We start from the raw sequence: 8385 nt of genomic DNA on the forward strand, positions 1-8385 counted from the left end.
GAGGTGATCTCATTGAAACCTACAAAATATTTAAAGGACAGTCAGGGTAGATGCAGCTAAGATGTTTCATCTGGATGGGGAGTCGAGAACCAGAGGCTCAATTTCAAAATAAGGGGGAAGCTCCTTAGGACAGAGATGAGGAGAAATTTCTTTGCACGGAGGGTTGTGAATCTTTGGAATTCTGTACCCCAGAGGGCTGTGGAAGCTCAGTCGTTGAGTATGTTTAAAGTAGAGATTGACAGATTTCTAAATACAAATGACATCAGGGAATATGAGGAAAGTGTGGGGAAAAGGGCATTGAAGCGGATGATCAGCCATGATCATATTGAATGGTGGGGCAGGCTCGATGGGCTGAATGGCCGACTCTTGCTCCTATGTTCCTATGTTCCTAACTCCACATGATCGGCGAGGCACAGCCTCAGGCCGACGTGTCAGGTGGTGTAAACAGATATCACTGCTTCTGATCTTCACCAGAACAGAGAGTGAGATGTAACATTGATCATCAAACAGACTGTGAGAGAATACAACAGAATAAAACACATGGAGAGACACTGTGGAATAACAAATAGATTTGATTGGAACATTGACTTTGATTGGAATGGATAAAACACCAGAAACAGCAGATTAAATTGGGATTCTCATCATTATATTGATCTGGGACAGAAAAGAGAAACCGATGGAAAGAAGGGAAGAAGGAAGAAAAGAAAGGATGGAACTGTTCAGTTTTTTCAGTTTTTTCACTTGCCCTTCAAAGCTGGATAAAAAAAAAAGTTGCAAATAACAGAGAATTTCACCAAAAAGGGAGATTAAATGCTGCCGAAACCTTGGATCGAAGGATGCCCCAACAGATCACCTGTTTAACTATCTCCTCACTGGGGGATTTCAATCAGTGAGTAATATTATTCTCTACCTTTCTTTGTTAAATGAACCCAGAACTGTCACTTGGAATTAATATCTGTGTTCCGACTCCTGAGTAATAAAATTGTGAGTTTCTCGATATTTTCGGGACACATTTCCTGCTGAAAGAACTAAGAACTCTTTTCTAATTTACACAATACTATATACACATTCATCAAGCCTCCTAAGCTGGCATCCTTGGTGCTGCTCTCTCCTCCCAAACCTCATCTCCTGTGACTGTTACATCATCACTCTGACAGTGGGAGTGATTGATCCCAATGTCTTCAGCATTAACCATTTACATCCTTATACTACACTGTCTGTCCAAAAAAATGGGTGGAGGGAACTTGATTTATCGAAACACTAACAGCTGCCAGTTGAAAATCAACTCAAACCCATCAGCGAGAGAGAGAGAGACTGTCAGAGAACTTCCTGCATCCAGTCCTGACCCTGTCACACTCAGCAGATGCTCACCCAGTCCCCACTCTCATCAACACTGAACATTGTTACCGAGACACTTCAAATACTGTTTATAAAAGGCTGGAAAGGTCAAAGTTCACACAGCTTTATTGAACAGAACAAAGTTTAATATCTTCTGACCGTTTCTCGGTAACCACATGAGACATAGGTTTTCTTATTTGGTTCCTTTGATTTTTCTTGTTGCTGACTGACAAATATTCCAAACCTCAGAACAACCCTCCCACTTGCGTCATGTCCCAATCTCAGTCACAAGCAACACAGACAACGCAGTCACACTTTCCTTCAGTGACATTCATGTCGAGCTGTTTTCCAGGTTGAATGCAACTGTGAACAAATTTGAATCAAAGAAGTTGCCTTTGAAATATCAGGACTGAATTTCTGTCGAAGGAGGAACAGCCATTCCAAACTAACATCCTTCACAAGGCTGTGACGAAAATTCATCATGCAATTTGAATTCTCACTTAAAGCTCAGTAGACACAGATGGAAGCGATTGATAAGGTAACTTCGACATCACAAATGTGAAACAAGGCTTTACTGGGAATTGAACCCAGGATCTCCTGTTTACAAGACAGGTGCTTTAACCAACAAAGCTACAGAGCCAGATGCTGTTAAAGTTAAAATCAGAGGAGTGCACTATTTATTCTCATATAATAACAATATCAAAGCAAAATACAGCAGATGCAGGAAAACTCAAATAAAAACAAGAAATGCTGGAAATACTCATCAGGTCTGGCAGCATCTGTGCAGAGAGAAGCAGAGTTAACGTTTCAGGTCAATGACCCTTCTTCAGACCCTTCTATATATTCTCATCCCACTTCTCCACAGGTCACAACATATATTTTAACTTTTCCCACTTCCTGAAACAGTCAATCATTTACTGTAATCTTCCCAGAATAGAAGACATTGACCATGTTTCTTTAATGAACAGCAAAATTATCAGTTTATTACAGAACAAGTTTTAACTAGTCATGAAATAAAGCATAAATACACAGGTAGAAATTTTAAAAGTTCCCTTTTTACCTTAACCAACATTGAAAGCCCCTTTCTTCCCACAGCCCCACACATGCACACATACATACACCGGTTAACTGAAAAAAAAAGAATTATTTTTTACAATTCTGAGTTCTGTTAAAGACAAAAACAACACTTGGGCTGATTACTTGTTCATTCCTGAAGAAAACAGCAGATGAGATATGTTGTTCCAAAACTGGCATACAGTCTAACTTCTGAGTGTGCGTAGACAGGTCACTAGGGTCTTTTAGAACAGTTTTTTAGAGGCAGTGTTGAAAATTAATTTTAGCAGGCTTTCTTCAAAGACAGGAGAAGAGATGAATTGACACAGTGAAGTTCTCAGGGTCTTTTAAAGATTTGCTGCAAAACAACGTGGGTTGTGATCTTCTCTCCTTCCTTGACACTTCTTCAGGCTAACTTTATCAGCTGCTCACTCCAGAAGGTAAAACACAATGACTGCTACAAATAAAAGCTTGTGATTGTTCTGCCCTCTTCGGTGAGTGCTGCTGCTGCCGGGTTTGTCCAATCAAGAGGCGCAACTGACTTCTCTGTCCACATTTCCCCCTGTTACCAGGGTTTCTGTTCGACATTCAACTTGAGTCATGTGACAACCAGCAAACATAGTTGCCAAATTAATATTTTCAGTACCCTCTTGAAAAAGAACTGGTCTGACATTTATTAAGTTTGACGATGAATTCCTCAAAAAAAATTTCACAAAAAAAAATCAAAATCACTTCCACAACATCATGTACTTTCCCTGAGCTACAGGTTATTGCAAGTCTCTCTGGCTGTGTTTATTTTTGTTGATTTTGCACTCAGGTTCTTTCTGATTCCATGTGTTTGCAGAACTTTGTCAGTGAGAAACATGGAGATATGCTTAAAGATTTCCCTGCAAATTATTCATATCTCCGTCTTTCTCCGAACTTTGTAGAAACACATTAATGTGGGAATCACACACATCAGGCCATCAAACCTCTCCGTTAAACATTGAAAGGTGACAGTGTTTATTGTGACGGGGTTCCATTTATTCAGACACATCTGGTATAAAAGTGCTCAAGAAATGATTCACACAGGTAATGTATTTGTATATTATGTGCATGACATAATGACGCAAATAAACAATTCCTTGCACTTGCCACGCTTGGTGTATATTTTCTCTGCTGATGCCCCCTGAATATATTGGAGAAAATGGTGATGAGGATGAGATAAAAGTCCGTAAATATAGGCAGCAAACAGCAGCAGGGACTGCGGTGAACAGGATCAGCTAGCTCCTGGTGACCTACCTGCTCGGATGGTTGAGATTTTAGGTGGATTGTGTGAAGCCTGGGCCACAGAATGTCTCTTCAGTTGAATGAGATACCGCAAGGTCTTCCTGTGCATCTGATTCAAATTGCTTATTTGGGACAATATGGCTGCACACATATGGGATACATCGGAAGGTGAGGAACTTATGAGAGGGCTTGAGAACCATTCAGTTCATATATTGAAAGAATGGACATGTTTTTCAGAGCTAATAACATTTTGGAATTTGAAGGTGAAAGTGCAGAGGTCAAGGCAATTCTTGAGGGCAAGAAAGCTATTTTGCCAATGGAAATTAGCCTGGAAGTGTATGACCAGCTAACAAAGCTTCCTGCTCCCATCAAGGCAAAAGATGTGCCATTCAAAACAATCATCACCAAGTTGGAGGAACATTTCAACCTGAAGCCACGAGAGATCACGGCAAGCTAGAAATTTGGAAGCAGAAATCAGAAAAGTAGTGAAACAGTTGGTGAGTACATTGTGGCATAAAGAATTTATCACTACATTGCAACTTTGGCATATTCTTAGACCGTGCATTATGAGACAGATTTGTGCTTATATTGGTGGATGAGAAAATATACTAAACACACAAAATCTCACATTCGAGCTCGCATGTAAGATTGCTCTTTCCATGGAGATTGCATCAAAGAATGCTCGAGAATTTCATCCTGTGCCAGTGATTGTAACACACTTCAGGGGAACTTAAAAAAACTGGTAAAATGCGCTTTCACATGGCAGATAAAATTTACACAGAGAATTGTGAAGAGATACAATTTGGGAGGAAGAATAAGGAGAGGCCATATAAATGAAATGTTACAATTCTAAAGTGGGTGCCGGAACAGAGAGACAATGTACACCAATCTTAGAAGGTTTGAAAAGGCTTCAAAGAGCAAACAGGACACTTGGCTTTATTAACAGAGACATATAGTAAAAGCAAATAAGTTATGATAAACCTTTATAAAATACTGGGTCTGAATGGCCTACTCCTGTACCTCCACAGAAAGCTTCCATTCCAGGTTTGCACACTCTCGTCAGGATCACTCTCCACAGATCCCGCCACTCCAGGCTCGGACACCCTCTTCAGGATCACTTTCCATAGATCCCACCACTCCACGCATGGATATCTCCCTCATGATCAGATCATCGGTCCTTAGTCCTGCCACATCCAGTCATGAATGATGGTGGACAATTAAATAACTAACCAGATGAGGAGGCTCCAAAAAATCCCCATCCTCAATGATGGTGGAGCCAAAGCTGAATCATTTACAACCATCTTCCATCAGAAATTGCTCAGTGGATGATTCATCTCGGCCTCCTGAGGTCCCCAGCATCACAGTTTCCAGTCTTCAGCCAATTTGATTCACTCCACATGATAGCAAGAAACAACTGAAGTCACTCGATACAGCAATGACAATAGGCCCTAACAACATCCCGGCTCTAGTACTGAAGACTTGTGCTCCAGAACGAGCTGCGCTCTCAGCCACACTGTTCCAGTTGAGCTGCAACACAGGCATTTACCCAACAATGTGGAAAATTGCCCAAGTGTGCCCACTCCATAAAAAAAAGCAGGACAAATCCAATCTGACCAATTACCACCCCATCAGTCTCCTATCAATCATCAGCAAAGTGATGGAAGATGTCATCAACAGTGCTATCAAGCACCAGACACTTAGCAATAATCTGCTCATCAATGCTCAGTTTAGGTTCTGCCAGGGTTCCTCGACTCCAGGCAAATACTTGGCAGGTAGAGTATAATGTGGGAAAATGTGAGGTTATCCACTTTGGTAAGAAGAATGGGAAAGCAAAATATTATTTAAATTGCGAGAGACTACAGAATGCTGCGGTATAGAAGGATCTGGGTGTCCTCGTACATGAATCACAAAAAGTTACCATGCAGGTACAGCAAATAATTAGGAAGGCAAATGGAATGTTGCCCTTTATTTCAAGGGGGATGGAGTATAAAAGTAGAGAAGTCTTGCTGCAAATGCACAGGGTGTTGGTGAATACACACCTGGAGTACTGTGTACAGTTTTGGTCTCCTTATTTAAGGAGGGATATACTTGCATTGGAGGCAGCTCAGAGAAGATTCACTGGATTAATGCCTGTGATGAAGTGGTTGTCTTATATGGAAGGTGATCAGGTTGGACATATACTCATTGGAGTTAAGAAAAATGATAGGTGATCGTATTGAGACATATAAGATTTTGAGGGGGCTTGACAGGGTGGATGCTGAGAGGATGTTTCCCCTCATGGTGGAATTTAGAACTAGGGGACACAGTTTCAGAATAATGGTCTTCCATATCAGAAGGAAATGAGGAGGAATTTCTTCTCTCAGAGAGTCATTAATCTTTGGAATTCTCTACCACAGAGAGTAGTGGAGGCTGGGTCATTGCATGCCTTCAAGACTGAGTTTGACAGATTTTTATCCACAAGGAAGTCAAGGGTTATGGGGGGCAGGCAACAAAGTGGGGTTGAGGCCATGATCAGGTCAGCCATGATCCTATTGAATGGTGGAGCAGGCTCGAGGGGCCAAATGGCCTACTACTGCTAATATTTCTTCTGTTCTTATTTTTTATTGCAGCTTGGTTCAAACAGACACAAAAGAGTGGAGTTCTAGAGGAGAGGTGAGAGTGATTACCCTTGAGTGAGTGTGGCATCAAGGATCCCGAGCAAAATTGAAGTCAATGAGAATCAGGGGGAAAACTCTCCACTTGGTGGAGTCATACCTCGCACAAAGCAAGATGGTTGTGGTTAGTGGAGGCCAATCATCTCAGCCCAAGACATTGCCTCAGGAGTTTCTCAGGGTAGTGTCCTCAGCCCAAACATCCTCAGCTGTTTCATTGATCACTTTCCCTTCAACATAAGTCAGAAGTGGGAATGTTCGCTGATGACTCACAACTCCTCAGATACTGAAGCAGTCTGTGCCCACAAGCAGCGAGACCTGTACAAACTTCAGGCTTGAGCTGATAAGTGACAAGCAACCTTCTGGCCACACAAGTGCTCAGCAGTGAACATCTCGATTGAGAGAGAATCAAACCATCTACCTTTTGATATTCAGCAGCATAATCATCACTGAATCCCCCACCATCAACATCTTGGGGGTTACCATTGACCAGAAACTAAACTGGACCAGTCACACCTATGCTGCAGCTATAAGTGCAGGTCAGAGATTAGGAATTCTGCAGCAAGTATCTTGCCTCCTGACACCTCAAATCCTGTCCACCATGTACAAGGCACAAGTCAGGAGTGGGATGGAATACATCCCACTCAACAACACTCAAGAAGCTCAACACCATCCAGGAGAAAGCAGCCCACTTGATCGGCACCTCACCCGCCACCTTAAACATTCACTTCCTCCACCACCAGTACACAGTGGCTGCAGTGTGTACCATCTCCATATGCACTGCAGTATCTCGCCAAGTATCCTTCAACAGCACCTTCCAAAACCGTGACCACTACCACCTCGAAGGACAAGGGCAGCAGATGCATGGGAACTCGCCATCTGCAGGTTCCCCTCTAAGTCACTCACCATCCTGACATGGAACTATATCGCCATTTCTTCACTGTTGTTGGGTCACAATCCTGGAACTCCCTCCCCAATAGCACTGTGGGTGTTCCTACACCATATGGACTGTAGCAGTTCAAAAAGGCAGCTCACCACCACATTTTCAACGGCAATAGGAATGGGTAATAAATGCTAGACTTATCAGCGATACTTGCGCCCATTAATGAATAAAAACCAAATCACTCTCCACAGATTCCCCACAATCTGGGCTTGGACATTTACTTCAGGAGCACAGAGCTTTATATAACTGCAACATGAGTTCCAATCTTCATATTCCATTCACTTTTCACATTATGTTTCTGCCAGTCCACTAGCTTTTAGTGATTCAGTACTCGGGTCTCTGCGCCTCCGCAGTTTCTATCATCTCACCACTTAACAAAAAACACTCTGATCTATCTTTCGTAGGTACTAGATGACCCCTCATTTTAAACTCCATCTGCCAAAACATTGCTCACTCACTTTATCTATCAAGAAGATTTGAAAATAAATTTCTTGCCAAAGGATAATGTTCTGCTTCTGCTCCCTCGCCATTTGCTTTTCCCGTTAGTCGTTCACTTGGTGTAAATCCAGAGAAAGTAAAGATGGAAGGAAGGAAGGAGGGGAGGGAAAATCCTGCTCCGTTTCGTGATCCCTATTTGATCTTCATTCCAGTCCAATTTGGGTGTAGAATTCCAATTGTCTGTCTCAATTTTAATAAAGTATAAACAATTCTGGAACCACCGTCAAGATACTGACAAGAACAGGTTTCCAGGCCGACTTTACATTGAAGCTGCAAACAAGAATGCAACAGGAATTTGATAAACTAACGACAAGGATGGGATTCAAACCCACGCGTGCACAGCACAATGGTTTAGTAGTCCATCGCCTTAACCTCTCAGCCACCACGGCATCTGGCAAGTAATAGAAGCACAACCGTCACCTTCACACTGATCCTGACTGTGCAGCCAGCTGTGTAATGATGGAAATGTAGCTTCTGTAAGTAAATTAAATTTCCATCACATCAGGTCATGGCCTGTTGGGAATGGAGCGGTGTGAAACATTTCCAGACCATGTCCAACACGTTTCTACTCAGTGTGAAAACCCACCACGGAAAGACTGGAACATACAATCATTTGATCACAGCATGATTAAC

The 8385-nt window shown here is 42.2% G+C and overlaps 1 non-coding gene across 1 annotated transcript; it reads right to left on the bottom strand.

The window, feature by feature from the left end:
* Nucleotides 1-1904: 1904 nt before the first annotated feature.
* trnat-ugu (transfer RNA threonine (anticodon UGU)) lies at nucleotides 1905-1978 on the bottom strand. The gene has a single exon. It is a non-coding gene; the product is annotated as a tRNA-Thr (tRNA).
* Nucleotides 1979-8385: the final 6407 nt, after the last annotated feature.

Source organism: Heterodontus francisci, unplaced genomic scaffold, assembly GCF_036365525.1.
Source record: "Heterodontus francisci isolate sHetFra1 unplaced genomic scaffold, sHetFra1.hap1 HAP1_SCAFFOLD_51_1, whole genome shotgun sequence".
Lineage (NCBI taxonomy): Eukaryota > Metazoa > Chordata > Chondrichthyes > Heterodontiformes > Heterodontidae > Heterodontus > Heterodontus francisci.